This window comes from Fragaria vesca, linkage group LG2 (genome assembly GCF_000184155.1).
Source record: "Fragaria vesca subsp. vesca linkage group LG2, FraVesHawaii_1.0, whole genome shotgun sequence".
Taxonomy (NCBI): domain Eukaryota; kingdom Viridiplantae; phylum Streptophyta; class Magnoliopsida; order Rosales; family Rosaceae; genus Fragaria; species Fragaria vesca.
The window spans coordinates 9,631,392-9,647,955 of record NC_020492.1 but is presented as its reverse complement, the minus strand read 5'-3'; the positions used below and the strand labels follow the sequence as shown (position 1 = coordinate 9,647,955).

The window sequence follows — 16,564 nt, the reverse complement described above, 5'->3', positions numbered from 1 at the left end:
GGAGGAGACTGGGGTGCTCGCCATCGGAGGAGGCTGGGGTGCGTGCGGAGCTGCTGTTCGTCGTTAGCCCAGAGAAAAATTCTGGGTGCCCATAGAAGAAACAGCAGCCCAGTTATAAGAAAAAAATTATGTATTTTTTATTTATTTATTTATAAATTTATAGAAAAAATCTGAAAACTGTTACTTAAATTTATAAATTACATATGCCTAGTTTTTCATTAGACAATATCAAATAAAAGTATTTTTTAAGCTTGACTTGTTACTTAAATGTCATGAAATAAAAACATTAATTTTAATATGTCATATAATATATATAAATTACTATTTATTTATACATAAAACGATTAATTGTATATAAAAATGTATTTTAAAATTCAATAAACAGTTACTGCCACGTGGCAGCAATCTCACATTTTAAACGGGTGAAAACTGCTGCCCAGTCACAGTGACCCAGAGTGACCCAGGTCACTGTATTCATTCTAACCCAACAGGTGAACTTGCTCTAACACAGAGAGAGAGCTAACCTGATGAGATAACATAGAGAGAAACCTGATTAGAAACCTGATGAGATAACACAGAGAAAATACAAACAACATTCGCCGGAACAGATCGCTATCACCCACTTCCCAAAACCCGTCAAAGAGAGAGAGAGCTATAGACAAAATTATCACTTCTTTTTTTTATAATAATGAAAACAAAAAGTAAAGGTTACATTGGTCATTTCTAGACCAAAACATAACTGCCGTTAGTCTTTTTAACAGATCTAACGGCTTCAGATACGAATCTTAGGTCGGGTTAAGAACGTGAGATACCGTTATGAAGTTTTTCAAAGTTGAGATACCAAAGTTTAGCTTCTGTAAAAGGTGAGACACTGTTTGGACAATTTTCCCTTTTTGTTAAGTCAGCCTATAAAATTCTTTGTGATGAGCAGGGGTTTCAAAATTACTGTTGGTTGAGGAATTGGTCTCTTTCTATTCTCCTAAACTCAAGATCTTTCTTTGGTCTTTTGTTTTGAGTAAGCTGCTAACTAATGAGCAGCGTTTTAAACGAATGCTCACTTCTAATCCTTCTTGCCAGTTCTGCACAAATACTCCAGAAACATTGTCCTAAGGCTAAATAGGTGTGGCATTCCTACTAATATGTTAGCTACTTTTATCTTATATTGGGATGATTGGATCTTAGCTAATCTGCTACAAAAAGGCTATCATATGGATAATCTAAGCTGGAATATATTCTCCATGTTCTGTTGTTGGGCTTTATGGAAGTGGAGATGCAAGAGTGTTTTGATGTGAACTTCTATTATCCTTGTAGCCCCCTAAAGTTACTTTTAGATAGGCTAATGAATGGTCCAAAGCTGCTGCTGCTAAGTCTACTTTTACTATTAGTAGACTTGTGGAAATGATTTCTTGGTTTAAACCTGTTGTTGGTCATCATAAACTTAATATTGATGGCTCAAGAGTCAGTAATGGTGCTATTGGAGCTGGTGATGTTATAAGAGATGACTTTGGAAGCTGGTGTGGTGGTCTTTATGATCAATGTTGGAGCTGGTGAGGTTTTACAGGTAGAGTCTCTTCCATGGCCTACAACTGGCTTTGAGTTGAAAAATCACCAAGTTAGAAGTTGAGTCTGATTCTTCTTTTGTTATCAATATATCATTCACTGTGACAGTATTGATCTTCATCCTTTGGGGACTTTGATTGTGAACTGCAGGTATCTTATGCATGAATTTGAGTTTATTCAGATTAAGCATATACATGGGGAGCGTAATATGGTTGCAGACATCTTCAAAGAACAGTGTCATTTATGCCAAGGGTATATGCACTTTGTATTGTAACGCCCCGATTTGCACCTCATCAAATCGAGCACATTACAGTGCCGCGTTCTCTGAGAACCTAAGCTAGGGCCCATCACTCAAGCCCTAAGAACCCGCAAGGCATTTTAATTAAACTAACTAAAATTTTCTTAAATTGGAAACAAAAGTAGAAGTCAGAAGCGTTAACTTATTTGAGGTGTAAAACATTATAATAAAACAGATTTACTTCCTTTGAATCAAGCTATAAAGCATAAAGCAAAACCAATGTGAAATAACTACTCCAGTAAAATATAGCCAAGATCAACTAAAACATATTTCCTTGATAGTATGGGTAACTATGATAAGAAAATAGAATAAAGTAGCTGACAAAGCAAACAACTTCGACAAGGTTTCCAAATAAAACACAAGGAAATGTATCGAGTAATCAAGATACAAAATGGAAGCCTTATATATGATAACAAATTTGAAAAGACATTTAACTTTAACCAAACATGCACACCCAGCTCAATCCCGCTCAATCTCATTCTTGTAAATATGATGCAGCATATTACCAATAGATCAAAACCATATCGTTCATAGCAAGTGATCAACGCATACTTACAATAGCTCTATAATACTTTCACTAAAGTATGTCCATGCCAAACACAACCAAGTCTAACAATACTTGTCCAAACTGATCACCTACTCACCTTGTACTTTCTTTACTGGAAACTTTTTCCTTTTTGATGCGTTGATGGACCAAAGCAATTGATCGCCATATGCTCTGTTTTCATTGATAGAAATACAGATCATCAATACCAAATTCCAAATACTGAACACATGCCATTCACTTTCGTAAAAAGGATCTTACCTTCTTCTGAAATACATATCTCCATCCTTGCTTTTGTAATTATACTGGAAATCTTGCATTCTGTTTCATTCAAATAAGATCACCACTTAACACTACTACCATAACCTCCTAACTGAACCCAATTTCAATTCGGTGAAAGAACTTTACCTTTCATTTCAGCTCCATCGATCACTTCTCCCTTTTCAAATTCAGTAACTCTCCATGGACTTCATGCTTCTTTCCTTGGAACTCAAATTCCACTCGAAATTCTGTGTCACTGGCATTCCAAATAACAGAATAATTAGAACCCAATCTATCAAAATCAGAAATCCCAAATCTATGGGTTCTTAGGACTTTACCTCAATATGCTAAGAGAAGAAGAATAACGTTCATGCCTGTGGCTTTCTACAACTCGAATCGGTGTCGACGGTACATAGTCAAACGACCCAAACTCCATCTCTGTTGTATCCTTGAACTGAAGATTAACATCCCACCATGAATATTTAGCAGCTTTGCCTTCTTGAACATGAACAGAGAGACAGAGAGAGAGAAAGAAAGAGAGTGATCAATATCGAGAGTGTTCGTAGGAGAGGAAAGAAAACAGGAGAAGCTTCTGGTCATTCTGCACAAAGCTTATGAATTTGTAGCTCATATATATAAAATTACAATGTTGCCCTCCTTAGGCCCGATTTAAAAATGAAACTTCTCGAACCCAACTAAACCAAGCAATGTCCGTCCGCTATAGAAATCGTTTACCAAAATCATTCGCGACTGCAATACATATAGCTATAACTTTACCGGGTCTCACATGTATGACCCGGGCTTTGGTCACAGAAACTTTGTTGGATGATATCGTGGGGTTTACTAGAGCTACAGGTTTTAAGGCAAAAACGCTAGCTAGTTCTTTTGCCCCATATGTACTGAAAGAAAAAAAGAAATAGGAAAAGAGTTGTTGTTGTCTTGCCGACCTAAGCGCCCCAACTATGTTTGAAATTTCAAACCAAGTGTGGGGGATTCGTCTCGGTTATGTACAGAGAGAGAGAGACCTAAATTTCAAACAAATGCTCAAGCTCATCTCTCCAGGTTAGATAATTAATTATTGTCTAAATCCTTTCTAGGTTGAAACATCCAACTGGGTGCATGAAACTCAATGTAGATGGCTTAATTGGTTTTGTTGCCTTCGATATATTGGTTCTGTTGTCTCGGACAGACAATATTGTTGAGATAGAGAGAGTGAGAGAAAGAGAAGGGAGAAAGATGAGAGAACCATTTTCATTTCAGGTAATTTCTCAAAGTTCTGTCGTTTCTTGAATCGTAATTGGATGGATTTGTATGCCTTTTGCTTAGATTCTTTGGTGTTGCCCCGGTATTTTGACCCAATAATTGTGGTGGTGGGGTTCATGATTCTCTTGTTGCCTTTGATTAATATGATTTTTCTTTTCTATTTATGAGTTTCCTTGGACTAATATTGCCTTGGATATATGAGTTGCCTTCGGTTAATATGTAGCCTTCGATTTATGAGTTGTCTTCGGTTAATATATTGTTTTTATTTATGAGTTGCCTTCAAATGATTGGCGAAGCCCAGTTCATGATTCTGTTGCTTGAGAAAATTTTGTTGCTTTTCAAAGTTCATGATTCTGCACTTTGAAACTTGAGTTGGTCTTGAACATTCAAGTAAGCTAGCTCAAACTGGAGTTCCAACAGAAAGCTTATTAAGGCTATAGCTCTTGAGATTGTTGCCTTGGATTAATGGTGGTGCCCAGTTCATGATTTTGTTGTCTCAGAAAGAGAATATTCAGGTAATGTAATTTATTAACTATGTTCTAGGTAAAATTGTCAATTTTCTGTTAAAGATGGCTCATGGGAACTATGCAATCTCATAAAATTGGAAGGGTAAAACCATGTCTGATATATGGATCAGCAAGCTCTCGCTCTTTAATGTAGTCCTGCCTAATACTCATATTGATATGAATGCTATTGTTTGGTCTTTTTGGGATAACAATGGCTGGAATATGAATTTACTTGCTCTATATATGCTTACCTTAAGATATTATTGTCACACCCCGGTCCCGACGTCGGCGGGTTCTAACCACCCGACGCCAAACGCCGGAACCGGGGTGTGACAATTATTCATGAAATTCTCTGTGTTCCTCCTGGTTTTGATGGTTGTGGAGACGATATGCAAATTTGGGGTTACACTCCTAATGGATGTTTCACTGTGAGGTCAGCCTACAATAGTGTTTTTAATCATATGGAACATAATCAATTTCCTCCTAAGTTAGAAATATTCTTATGAATTGTTGTGTTGATGCGAAATTTTGGGGTTGGATTTGAGTCAACTAAGTTACGATGAAATCCGAGGTGGAGAGCGGTGGGAAGCAATGGCTGGACTGATTTGACACCGGTGTGACGCTGGCCTAACAAGCTCTGATGATAAAGTCAGTTGAGATTTTTTAAGAAAGCTTGATAACAGGAATGGAAAGCCATTTTAATAGAGAGAAAAAATGGAGAAGAAGATAGAGAGAGAATGAGTTACCCGAAATGAAGAAGATGAGCTCCGCTTTTATAGGGTTTTGGGGTGGTTACGACTCTTCTGTTTGAATTGTGGTCTTGCACTGTAGAATGAGGCTCTCATGCAATTGTTTTGCTGTGCTTATTTCTCTCTATGGCTTTCTCTGACAAATCTTGTCTTACATATGCATGGCCTCTCTCTCTTTTTTCCTCCTTTCCCCCCTACTGGTGGGGAGCAAACCCACCCTAACTTCCCCACTTTGCTCCCCACCCACTTAAATGACTAACACCTGTCTCACTCTCACTCAAAAACTCTCCCAACTCCCTTTCTTCTTCTTCTTCACAACTCTCTGCAACTCCCAGCAGAGGCGGAAGCACTCGGAAGGGGGAGAATGTGGAAGAGTGGCGGGCGAGAAAGGCGGAGCCGGGGAGGCGGTGGGAGCAGGATTTGCAGGTGGAGCAGCGGAGCCAGACGAGGTCGCTGCCTGTGTCGGCGACGAGGAGGAGGGGCTGCAGAGGGGAGCCGAGGCAGAGGTGGACGAAGTACTGGCCGGCCGGTGGAGGCGCCGGAGACGACGGGGGAGGCGGCGGTGGGAGTGGAGGACAGAGAGGCGGAGGGAGTCGGACGAGAGGGCTTGGGTGGGGGTTGGGGAAGGTTGAATGTGGAGGAGGGGGAGTTGCAGAGAGTTGTGAAGAAGAAGAAGAAGAAAGGGAGTTGGGAGAGTTTTTGAGTGAGAGTGGGATAGGTGTTATTCATTTAAGTGGGTGGGGAGCAAAGTGGGGAAGTTAGGGTGGGGAGCAAATTTGCTCCCCTACTGGTGTGCTCTCTTATCTTATTGAAGTATGGTTTTTGACCAACTATTATAATAGGTGTCATTAAAGTCATGGTTAGATACAAATTCTCACCATACCACCCTGACACAAGCTATGGTGATGATGATGTTTTATGACTGTTTCAAGATACTAGCAAGGTGTGGATGATGGTGTTTCAAGATATACACCATTCCGAATAGGACAAGATCTCCCAATATGACAAAGATATGTACTTCTTCCATACTTCGGCTCAGAGATGTCACAATATCTTCTTTAATCAAACCAATCACATCTAATCTCAATATCTTCTCCAATCAAACCAATACATATGACGAAGATATGTATTTGGTAGAGAATATTTCAATACACTTGGGGTCGGTTAGGGACCTTGGGAAGTCGACCATCCAACTCAAGCCTCCTGAAGACCGAGTATTGTGTCCTGGAGGTCGAGTGATGAGGCCTTAAGATATGATCTCGAGGGTCTGGACACTCTGTAGTCTGCTAACTCTGACTTGCCAATTTTATCTTCATTCTATTTTCCGACTTTGTGTTTGGTAGACAAAGTCCTTCGTGGATGTTTTGACTATTCAACTCGTTTGACAAGTCACGAATTGAAAAGTCAATAATTTTTACCCGTCCAAATTCCGACACGAAGAAGCCCCCAGTTCCTCGACCAACAAGGACTCTGCGTTGGTCGGGGAGCTTTGTTGAATCTTGCAACAATTTGGAAACGAGATAGAAGGCGTGTACATTTTTTCACTAATCAAATAAAGGATAAGGATAAATGACTTGGTTTCGTGTGAGACGTTTTTCTAAAGAAAAGAAAAAAAATATTTCTGCTACTAGTTTAGTACTCGTAATTACGGGTCTATAATAATTATGACAAATTTGAAAGAGAGGAAAATGTACCGCCGGTACCCCAACTTTGGTGGCACGGCAAAGTGGGTACCCATACTTTAAAAACTATCTATGTGATACCCAAACTTCCATTTCGCTACCATGGAAATGCCTGAGGCCAATTTCCGTAACTGTGCCGTTAGTTTGCTGACGTGACCGGCATGGGCCCCACCCAAAAAAGGTGCAATGACAAAAATAACCTTCTAACTCTCTCCATAACCGTTTTCCCTCCAAAAGCTCTAAATTTGAATTTTCCTGGGTATCACATTGATCAGTTTAGTAGAGTTTAGGCACTGCTGCTGTGTTTATCTGCTGACAGGAAATATTATGCAGTAGCTGAAAATGTAACATAAAAATTCAAACATAGTACCAAAAAGGGCTGCCAATATCACGGAATTAAAACCAATATCAGTTCAACATCAGAATTCAAGCTTAATTGGTTTCCAAAAACTCAAGGAACCAAATTGTTTGCAAAAAATTGATTCCAAAACATGATGAATTACATATTATGTTTCTCTGATTTAGCCTATCATGAACCAACATCAATTCAGTAGCAATCCGTACTTCAGCCTCATTATCGCGAAGAAGACGAACATAGGCAGGCACCAGATCTGACCTAAAAAATGTTAACATCACAAGAACAACCAATTAGAAGTCAAGGTGACAAGTTCTCAAACTATTACTAAAATCTTGGCTCAAATCAGAAATATAGATATAACGAAAAATATTATGTAATGGTCTAACTTGAATATATATAGACAAAAAATAGTAACTTTTCATTTAAGGAAATAAAAGGAAGGTATGGTAAGAAAGCTAGTCATGCATGGTATATTTTAAGAAGTACATTAAAAAAAAAAGACAGGAACATCTATAGAGAGATCATGCATTATACTTAGTTATAGAATTATCACATTCAAGAAACAAAACATGGAAAAGGACCTTATGAGGATACTGCACACATCCTATGCAAATGCCCTACTGCTACTGCTGCACTTGCAGCACCACCTCTGTCACTCCAAAACAGCTTATTGTTACCTAATATAGTCTTCAACGAATGGATGTTTGATCAGGCCATTCACCTCCAAAAAGATTTGCTCAACTTCTCATGGTGTTCTTAATTCTGATGCAAGCATGTTGAGTGGCTAATTTGCCCTCAACTCTGAATGAATGCATACCCCCTTTATCAAAAAAACATGGAAAAGGACTTCTGAATGACATAATTGATTACCTGGTGCCTTCTGGACCAACAACTTCACACAGCTCGATCATATAATTGATTTGCAACCATGTAACGAACACGCCAAGACTTATCCTGGTAAAAGGAACATATTTGCATCACACGTATTGCCAATGAGAAATGAACAACATTGTCTATAAACAACAAGTATAAAATAATAAAGTCTAAGATCAAAACCAAGATATCCATGAGGACATACCATCCTGTGTCAAATCCTCAAATATAGACATGACCTTAGTTTTGAGGTGGGCAGCTTCAACAGTCGCAGCAAATTTTCCCAGGTTAGTTGCAGCAGATCTTCAAACCATGGGCATATCATCTTAGCACAATTGATTGTATATAGTTCGAAGTTCACTTTTCATAGACTCAGGGGCACTAGAGTAAGCAATATGCTTCAACTCTCGACAATCTCGAATTGAAGCATCAATAACAACCAACTAAGGTTCCTATGCATCTGTTACAAATCAAATAGGCTGCCAACATCCAAAACGTCTCTAAGAACAGCAAAAGAACATAGATAGAAACCTTCCGATCATCTACCCTCTCAAATCCTCAACTTTGTAATCCAATACATCTAACAATCAAAATCATGCTCAGAGATTCACTTAAACTGGAAATCACCAAACAAAGATCAAAACGTCACCGCCTCCCCCGTACACGGCAGAACTCACGGTGGTGCCCACTGCCTAAAATCCCAACCCTTCCAACACTCAATCCATACTCAAATTCGATTATACAAAGAGGTAGAGATTGAAGAATAGACCAACTTTTATACCTGAGTCGAACCTCGATTCGCCATAAAACGCAGACACTACCAGCACCAGTTTCGCTTGCTGCCGTGACGGGGATCGGAAACCCGATCGGAGAGGTAGCCACCTTCTCTCCTTCTTTTCTCTGACCTTTGTGATTTTAGTCGATTAAGGGAGGGGAGGAAAGGAAGGGGAGGAAGGGGAGGGAAAGAAAGGGAGGGAGGTCGAGCTTTGACTCGATTAGGGTGTGTAAAATGTCGTTTTTGCCTTTTCTTTGGTGGACCCGATGCTAACCACGTCAGCAAACAGACGACACCGTGACGGAAATTCGCCTTATGCCTTTCCTTGGTAAAAAAACAAAGTTTAAGTACCACATTAATAGTTTTTAAAGTCTGGGTACCACTTTAACCGTGTCACAAAAGTTGAGGTACCGGGTTTGAAAAAAGAAAAAGAGAGGAGAGGATACATGCAGGGATGATGTAAGGCAATCTCTCACCTTTCCCATCATAAAAATGGTCACTCACGTGCACTTAAACGTTTAAATAATCAAAGAGTAAACCTAAAAAAAACAAAAAAAAACATACATAGTATGTTTTTTTTAAGTGGGTGATGTGATTAGTCCTATCTTCAAAATGGGCTATTTGTTCTCCAAGTAAGGCTTTGATGTGAACATACCATGTTGTGACACGTGTCCCAACTTATGCTCGCCTTAGGCCAGATCAACAGTTGCGCCCTCCCTTTAGTAATCTAACCCTAACCCCACTTCTCTTTGAGAAGAGTAAGGGTGTATTGACCGTAGCCTGATGGCTTGCCAGAGAGCCACGTCTTAATCGTCTATAATTACCTTTTTCTTCCACCTTCCTCCCACAATCTCTGCTTCATACTTTCTTTTCTCTCTTCTTTTTTTTTTTTTTTGTACACTCTTCTTTTGGTGTTGACGTCTGGGTTTTTAGGAAGTGAGGAGGGGAGAATGGCGAAGATTAGTAGAAATCTTGACTTCTAGGATTGGGATTTCGACATTGTTTCACACCCCTACTCGAACAAGCTTTCTCAGGTGGTTTTTTGCTTCTTCTCCCTCTATTTGACTCAACCTTTCCTTTGCCCTTTGTTTTTTGAGGATTAGGCGGTTGTATGGTAGCGTTGGCGATCTTGTCACGACGCTATCGCGTTTTCGGTCATTAATTATATTTTTCTTTACATGGTTGTTTTGTTGGTTGACGGCGACTGTCGGACACCTTTAGATCATGACATGGGCATTGTACAATGGTTTGTTTCTATTCGAGAGATGTCTTTCTTTCATGGATCTCCAACTCTCTTGTTTGTTTCTTCTTTTGCTTTTAGGACAGAGGTGTTGGTGGCTCGTGGGTTCATGGTGAACTCTAAGAGTGGAGATGATGACCTGAGTGAGGGACATCACGAGTCCCGCACTGTTTCCGACGAGCGGGAGATGACGGCTTCGTCGACAAATGGCGTAGGCGTTGCCGGGTCAGTTTCCCCTATTCATGGGTCTGGTAGTGAGTCCTTGTCATCGTCCTCAACTGACCTAGAACAGTCTGCGATAGGTAGAAAGGCACTAACTGAGGTTAAGAGGGAGTTGTTGGCTTATAGGTCCACTCGCTTTCGGTGGACTGCCGACCAAGAGTTTATCGAGACTAGTATTGAAGCCTTGAATGAGCTGAGGTAGAACTATCAAATCCCCAACTCCGTGGTGTTAAGGTTGATCGGGGACGACGAACTTCCTAGCAACCCTCCTAGAGGGTTCGTTACCATGTACCCTGCTATGTTAAACGTCGGTGTTAGGGTTCCCCTCCAGCGGGTGATTCAGGAGTGGTTGAGCGAGCTCGACGTTGCTCCTGCCCAGATCAACACCAATTGTTATAGGATGGTTATTGCTCTAGTGGCATTATAAAGGGAACGATATGGTGGTGATCCTCCTGTTGAGGCTCTTCACCATCTCTTAAGCCTAAAGGAGACTGCCTCAGCCACTAACGATCCTATTAAAGGCTTCTTCTGCTTGATTCCCAAGCGTCCAGTAATCGTAACCGACCTTCCATTGGTTGTGAAGTCTTAGAGGAGTAAATGGTTTTACGTCAAGGGTTGGTCAGCTGCTACCAAGAAAAACGGGGATCCAGGTCCTGAAATTGGAACTTGTTTTAAAGATGCAGGTGTAGAAGGTTGTTCTTTGTGCACTGGGAATTTAAGTTTATTAGTATGTCACTAACATGCGTTTTTGTAAGGAAATGAAGGAAGCCCTTAGCACTTAGTGAAGTTGTGAAGAAGAAATTGGAGGATTTACTCGCTCTCCCGAAAGCGGAAAGACGTTTTAAAGCCCTTGTGATTGAAGAGAAGTTGGAACGACTTGGGATCTCACCCCGCACTAGGAGCAAGTTTCACAGTGGTTGATCTTTTGCTTTGCACTTGGTGGGTTTAAGATTCATAATAATATGTGTTTTTCCTCACAGACATGACGCTTGACAAGAATGATCCAGGCTTCCAGGCAAAGATTCTCAACCAGCGACAAGTCATTACATGGCCCTTAACACCTAAGCCTTTCGTTCGTTCTACTTCTACTAGGGGCGCACCTTCTCCTTTGCCCTCACAATCCAAGCCTGAGTCTTGGTCTGTCAGGGACGCATCACTCTCTAGTGGTCATAGAGGTTCTCCTAAGCCTTCGTTTGACCTTTCTGACAAGGCTTCTGGAAAGAAGAAGATGGGTGATGAGGGACTGTCAAGGCCGAAAGTTCAAAAGAAGAAACTGATAGTGGAAGGTCAAGAGGAAGGGTTCATGATGGATGCTCGGAGAGAGTCTCGAAAACATGGGGATTCTCCGGCACACTTACGCATGATTGGGGTCCCAGACTTTCTTTTCGCTTACATTGAAGACGTGGTCGAAATAGTTGATTCCAAGTCCTTCATGGCTGAATTTGGGGAGAAAGAGCTCGAGGGCAAGCTTGACTTCCTGTTGGATGGAGCTAAGGGTTTGATGCTCAAGGTTGTCAATTATTTTCTTCTTCTTTTTTGTTGTTGTTGGTATATAAAGTTTGGTTCGCTGACATGGGAATTTTAAGTTTCTTCTAACGTTGCAGGTCGGAGTGAAGGTTCACCTCATAATTGACAGAATGGCAGGTAGGATTCGTGAGCTGGATTCTCTGGTTTCTGAGGCTAACAAAGAGCTCGTGGAGACTAGGACTCAGTTGGACCAAGGGAAGAAAGAAATGGCCAAGCTGGCGAGTTGTCAAAAAAGACTGAAGGAAAAAGAAGAGGAAACTAGCCGGATGGCGGAAAAAATCAAGCATCTTGAAAGTTTTAAAGTCAAGGAATGTAAGCGAAAAGAGGATTTGGAACTGGTAATCCAAGGGCTTAAAGACAAGGTCATGGGTCTTAAGGATCAATCTGCAGTTAAGGAAAATGAGTATCTGCTGAAGTTCCAGGGATCCCAGGAATACAAGAATACTTTAGAGGCCAGCTACCTTGACGGTTTTGATGATCTACTTAGCCAGTGCTTTGAAAATGAAAACCATGCTTATAATTAGGATCATTAAGCCAAGAACAGCAAGCCTTTAGCCAAACATTTTCCATAAAAAAAAAAAAACAATTATAGTACTTAATAGCACATATGGATAAAAATGTAGATTAACATGTAAATAGTTGACATGCAATCATGTAAATACATGAAAATAGTGTGCATGGCTTCCAAATGCTTACCTCAAGTTGTTCATGATGCAGCCACTTCTCCTCTTCTACATGCAACCCCAATGCTTCAGCAATCCATACACTACTGCAAACAACACAGAGAAAATAGTTTCAAGTTCAATAGTTTCAAATTCAGAAGACAGAACCTAATAGTTTCAAGCACTTAATAGGGTAGCTAAAAATTAAGAAAGACCATCATTCTAAGTGTGGGAACAATGCTTACAGCAGCTTCCCTAACAACTTTGGATAATGGCAATATCTTCTACCGATCCATCATTAATTTCTTCTTCATGTAAACCTTCATGCAATGCATTTGACTGCAATAACTCACTTGTCCACTGTTGCTCAAGAACAACCATCGACACAACCTCTTTCATGAAGTTTTTATTACCTGGATTTTTGCAATCCATGAAGGTTTTACAGATATGCACAGAAGGGAATAGATCATCTAAGGACTACGTTAACAACCAACAGACCTTGCTGCTATAACTTTTTAAGCTCACACATCAATTAAAGTCATTTGTTTCAAATGTATATACATGACTATAAAATGATTAGAGAAATGCAGTACTAGTAATTTGCTTCATAGTTGCTATTTTAGTGTTCAAATCTATGTATCAGATTAATGTTTGCAAGTCATATTAACAATAAGGGTACGGTAACATATATCTCTTATGCCCTGTACCTGAAGATGAATAAAGTACATTGTACAACTGAGAAGATGGTGGCATGATTCCTAAGCGATAGTCAGATACTGTTATTTTCGTTTTCTTCTATTTTATCTGAACTTTGTTTTAACTTCTAATGGGATGAAGATAGAATTCTTGAAGCATAAAATTAATAAAGATCATCATTCAAACTAAGTAAAAGATTTAATCACCTCCACAATATGTAAGAAGATAGTGATTCCGAAGATGATGAGCAGAATAATAGGTATGACACAGCTGAACAGTGCATCAAGACCATGAATGAGACCATGCAAGATTGGCTTAACAGAAGCTGGCAACAAGAACCTCTTCAGCACCTAGAAAATGATCTCTTTGATTATAAATAGCAGATTAGCAAGGATATGGTTACCAAATTCCCCAACAATCAATCCTTACATTAACCATGGCCTTGATGAATTATTTTGCAGTACTAATGCTAGCACTTGCCCTGACCACTACTTCTGAAAGGGCCATAGCAGGTGATCCTGATATCGTTTCTGACTTTATAATGCTGCCAAATAACACCAAAGTTGATGGAAAGTATTTCACTTACACTAAATTCTGTAGAATATTTGAAAGATTTCCTGAAACCTTTAAAGTCACAAAACTTCATCAAATCGATCAATTAGTAACACAAGAGAAAATATGCAGTATTTACACAAATTAATTGATGACCACTCAGACAGAAAAAAGAGAGCAAATATAATGAATCATAGTAATACTGAGAAATTAAACACCTTCCTTTGCACTGTTTTCCCAAGAAATATAAACTTAAACTAGAATTGTGAACATTCAGAACCACTATAGAGGCAGTTCAAACAAATACACCCTTTAATCTTTTGAAAACCAGATACAAGACTACTACGTATATTAAAACACAACTTTCATGTAGATATAATTAGTACTCCTGATTAATGGACTAAACCATAAATGACAAAACAAAATCCATCAAACTTCAATTAACAAAAAGTCTGGAAACAACACGAAACAGAATTGATAATAGACTTACTGCAACATCAAAACAAATAATGAAAAGATTACAATCTAATTTGAAGATAATGCCCAGTCCAAACTTTATGATATGAATAAATTGAACAATGAGGATAAGCAAACTGAAAAGAGCAGAGATCATTGTGAACAACAAATTGAAATGAACAGAGAACATTGTGAACTTACTTTGAAGCTTGTTGTCCATATACCTGTGGAAACAAAGAAGAAGAAAAGAAAAATCGAATCGATTAGAATCTAATTCATAAAAATAGAGCGACAAAGATAAAATTGAACGGCAAAAATAGAGCAGAATAGAGAGAGAGAGAGGCCTTAGCTGGCGACGGCACGTGCAGCGGCGTTCTAGGCGTTGGAGGCGATGTTGATCTCACCCATGGTGGTCGTTGGAAGTCGAGGGGCCTGGGTTGTAACGCCTGGCCTCCTCTGGGCTCGATGGTGACGGCAATGAGGGAGGAAGATGACCGAAAGTGAGCTTTGGCTGGGCAAAGGCAGCCGGGCTTGGGTGGTCGCATAAGGTGGCTAGATTCGTTTCCTACCGTCAAACGGGTTGGGCTTTGAACAGGTTAGGCTCGGTGTTGTTTGGTGTGGGTGGTGATAAGAGGCGGTGGCCGGAGATGAAGTCTCCGGCGCTGGCAATCTAAGGGAGGAGAAAGAGATATCGGGGGAGAGAGTGTGAGAAAGAGGGATAAGGAGAGAAGAAAGAGTTTGTGGGCTGCTGGCATGGGATCTAGGTTTCTTATTACCATTTTATTAATATTTTAGTTTTTGACCACGGCGGTAACATGGCGTCGCAAATATCGGATTATTTTGCCACGGTGTTCGTCTGCCGTCGCAAATATCATATTTTTTTGCCACGGCCTGAAGTTGCCGTCGCAAAGTGGTGTAAATTTAGCGACGGCAAATACGCCGTCGTTGAGCCGTTGCAAATCTTAGACCAAAGGCGACGGCAAAGCTTGGCTGTGGCAAACTGTGGTGGCTAACTGAATTCTTTTTTGTAGTGCAAGGTGGATTCTTGAGGTTCCAGGGGACAGTGTGTAGCTTCTTTCAGTTTCAGTTTCTCTTTCTAATTGCTTAGACTTTAACTCAACTAAGGATGAGTAACCCTAAATTTTGCTATTTCGAAAGGCCGAATGGCTCTTTTGTAAAAGGGGATGTAATTTCTTAGATTTTTATGGCTTTCTTATGTAAAGTACATAATGCGGATATGTCTGAGGATGAGCGCCTTAGTCTACCAGTGTTCATCCTTAGGTATATTTTGCTTAACTCCTCTAGTTAAATTGAAGTGTTGTTTCAAGGATATGGGTTTTATTATGTTGCTATTTTTGGCAGTTTTTTTTTTGTGTCGAGTGTTTGGTGATCTACCTTGGTTTGCCTGGGTTTTTACTAGAAGTTTGAGCAAATAAGTCCCATTGGCTTGCCCTCAAAGTGAACAATTTGTTCCTTGTTTAAGTAAGGGACACTCTTACCTAAAGAGTTAGTTAATTCTAACATAATCCCTTTACCATAGATAGACTTTTGTTGAGATAGCTATACCCGTGGGTTCCTGCAAACTTCTCTTGTTTTTTGTTTGCATATCGGAGTTATGTAGAACGGGCACCTCACTTGGTCCGCGTCTGGGCATCGACCCTAGTTCATCAGTAATGAGCTGACGTAACTAGAACTGATAGTCGTATGCTTAGCGCGAGAGTCTTTGCCGAATTGTTTGATTTGATAGATTTTTTTTCAAACTAATTCGATTTTTGCAAATTCCGATCTCAACACGATTATAACACGCAAATTAAAAGTATAATAACAATCATATACTAAGGAAATTGAAATTTGCATAGATATACTAATGGCATTACATGCACTGTTGTGCTACTATATGAACAGCATGTGGTGTGGCAGGCACACTTAAACAACAAAGTACAAAAGCAAATAAAGACTTTCTTCTAGAAAGGTGAAAGAGTGATAAGTGGGGATCTTTCCTGGTAAAAATAGAGTGGTGGAAGTTCAGTGTAGCTCATTGGTTGTAGTAGATCATCAGGCTCTTGATGTTCCAAGGGTGTGTAGGCCTTTTTCCACCTAGGTTGGCTAGCAAATAAGTTCATGGACGCTCGGTGCCTATGACTCTGTAAGGTCTTTCCCAGTTGGCACCCAGTGTTCCATTGGGTCTTTCCTTTAAGGGGAGGGTAACCTTTTTCAGGACTAGGTCTCCCACTTGAAAACTTTGTTCCTTGACTTTCTGATTATAGTACTTAGTGACATGTTGTTGATACGCTGCCCAGCGTATTTCAGCATTCTCCCTTCTTTCCTCGAGTAAGTCCA

At 39.9% G+C, this 16,564-nt stretch overlaps 2 non-coding genes across 2 annotated transcripts; both read right to left on the bottom strand.

Moving 5' to 3' along the window:
• Positions 1-7,228: 7,228 nt before the first annotated feature.
• LOC101296728 lies at positions 7,229-9,199 on the bottom strand. Its single transcript, XR_183925.1, has 3 exons — positions 8,300-9,199; positions 8,092-8,175; positions 7,229-7,479 (listed from the first exon to the last, which is right to left on the bottom strand). It is a non-coding gene; the product is annotated as an uncharacterized LOC101296728 (transcript).
• Positions 9,200-11,622: 2,423 nt separating this feature from the next.
• On the bottom strand, positions 11,623-14,966 carry LOC101296532. The gene is made up of 3 exons (XR_183924.1): positions 14,569-14,966; positions 13,646-14,448; positions 11,623-13,566 (listed from the first exon to the last, which is right to left on the bottom strand). It is a non-coding gene; the product is annotated as an uncharacterized LOC101296532 (transcript).
• Positions 14,967-16,564: the final 1,598 nt, after the last annotated feature.